General features: G+C 55.5%; 1 long non-coding RNA gene across 1 annotated transcript in view; it reads left to right on the top strand.

Moving 5' to 3' along the window:
* The first annotated feature begins 1,276 nt into the window (after nt 1–1,276).
* LOC141576959 (uncharacterized) overlaps nt 1,277–2,297 on the top strand; it is a 3,739-nt gene continuing 2,718 nt past the window's right edge. Inside the window, exon 1 of the long non-coding RNA XR_012505361.1 lies at nt 1,277–1,456. This is a non-coding gene — a long non-coding RNA (uncharacterized LOC141576959). The remainder of the gene's footprint in view (nt 1,457–2,297) is intronic.

Raw genomic sequence — 2,297 nt, 5'->3', positions numbered from 1 at the left:
TTTTGATAGGTAGAGGGACAGGGCCCACGCAGGGGTGGGGGTGGGGGGTCACTGTGCCGGAGAAAGGGAGGCGGCTGTGGTGAAATCATCGAGCAGAGGGGATTTCTACGAGAGGGACTCTCCGAAGTGAATGGGGTCCAAGGAGATCAGCAGGGTTTCTGTGTGCTCGTTTGGTTTTTTCTGGACGAGGCCAAAGAACTCTTCAGGTGGAGGTGTGTGTCCAAAGGGTCTGACAGGATGGGAGGATGCGGGGCGAGTCAGTCCATGTGCCCAGAAAGAGAGAGAATCTGTCATAGCTGAGACTCAGGCCTTTTTCAGACCTAGGCCCAGAGAGCAGTTCGGCTCCGAGCATTCACGGAGAAGTTCGCCGCCACCTCAGTCCTGTCCCCCACCCCCGCCCTCCCCCACGCCTCAGCCCCCAGTGAAGGAGGAATCATGAAGTGGCCGCACTTAGGCTAAGCCAATTTTTGGCTTTATGCTTACTGCTTGCTTTTAGAACGATCAGCAAACTCGACTGACCAGACACCGCTCCCAGCTCCAGGCCCACTGTTAAAAACAGCTAAAGTTGTCGATTCTAACTGTTTGATTTGACCTTCCTCTGATCGTTCAACTTGACAATCATGTTTGGCGTCTGAGTCTTTCCCCAGGAAGGGAGTCACGGGAGGATAAGCTCAGGAGAACGACCAGCCCCCTCCCACCCCCCACCCCCCACCCCGAGTTCCTCCGTGGCGCTGGTGCCGCCGGGTGAGTCTGACCAGATAAAGAAGGTCACGGGCTGATGACCTACTAGACCACCAGGAGGTCCCATGTTATCAGACACTCATCCAGATTTAGGAGGAAGTTTCATCAGAGACCCTTGTTGATCATGAGCACCTTTTGTGCTCCCGCCTGTTGTGATTCCCTTTCATGCTCCAACCTGTTCGTCCACAGAAGCATGAAACCCCAACCCCAAGACGGGTTCACAGTTTGGAGGGCACTAGCCTGCTGTGAGTCCCCTTTGCCCAGCAAAGCAATCAAGCTGCCTCTTTTCTTCTAAACTCTAAGACCCTGTCTCTGGGTTATTTGGCTCGTCAGGGACGGGGTGGGGGAGGGCGATCTTTCGGCAACACCCGCAGAAGTTTCCCTGAGTGGCAGGAACCAGCGTGGCCCTCAGGCCTCAGCCCCGCAGGCAGGCAGGCAGGCAGGCAGGCAGGCAGGCAGGCAGGCAGGCAGGCAGAGTTGGAGCGACCGTTGGTCCCGCCCCCGCCCGCGCACCACCCCCCCCCCCGCCCCCGCCGCTGCTTCCGCCGCCGCCGCCGCCGCCACCGCCGCCGCCGCCGCCTCCCAGGCCTTCTCCACCGATCGGTCCCAAATCGACTGACTGTCTCCTGGAAGCGGGGGCGGGGACGTCAGGAGGATCCATTCGGCAGGGCCTCGTTCAATCGCTTCATTCAAATGCAGAAAGCTCTGTGCTCAGGTCAGAGCCTTTGACTTGGCCTCCGGCTCCTCTCTGTTGAACGGCTTTTGTTCTTTGGTTTCAATTTCCCCACCCTTAGGCCACCCCGTCCCAACTGCACGGAGGGAGGCGGGAGGGAGGGGGAGAATCTCGCCTGGTCTCAGGCCAAAGGAGTCCCCTCCTTTTCCTAATCTGGGTAAACCCCACTACACCGTTTGAGAATCATGGAAGGGCATGGAAGCAGACCTCTGACTTGATAGATTCCTCTGGGATGGGAGACTTTAAAAAAACAAAATTCTTTTTCCCCTGCTTCCAGGGAGGCAGAAAGGAGGGCCAGAGTGTTCCTCTTGCCTCGGGCAGTTCTTTGTTTGTTTCTTTCTTTCTTTTGTTAAATCATTTTTTTTTCCTTTTTTTCTTCCAGTTTTATTGAGACAGAGTTGACATACAGCAGTGTATACTTTGGGGGGGGCGGGCGGGGAGAGGAATTCGATTTTATGTATTTATTTTTGACCGGAGGTACTGGGGATTAAACCCAGGACCTTGTGCTTGCTTGCTAAGCACACAGTCTACCACTGACCTATACCCTCCCCCTTGGCCAGTTGTGAAGTCCCTTTCATTCAGCATAGTCCATCGGGCACATTTTGGGGCAGCCTACTCTGGACCCCAACATTTCCCTATTCTGTAACTTCCCTGGAAGTTTTACACATTAAAAGCTGGGCTGTTGACTGTGCATGTGCGTCCATGCGTGTGTGCGTGCGTGCGTGTGGTGTGGGGGCAGGAGGGAGGGAATAGTTTCCTAGAGGGCCTGCGTTTCATGGACCCAGTTTCTTAGTTCTGAGAACAGGTCTGTTCAAGGAAACAG

This window comes from Camelus bactrianus, unplaced genomic scaffold (genome assembly GCF_048773025.1).
Source record: "Camelus bactrianus isolate YW-2024 breed Bactrian camel unplaced genomic scaffold, ASM4877302v1 HiC_scaffold_53, whole genome shotgun sequence".
In the NCBI taxonomy this organism is placed as follows: Eukaryota; Metazoa; Chordata; class Mammalia; order Artiodactyla; family Camelidae; genus Camelus; species Camelus bactrianus.
Note: the sequence above shows the minus strand (reverse complement) of the source record. Positions and strands in the feature narration are given on the sequence as shown.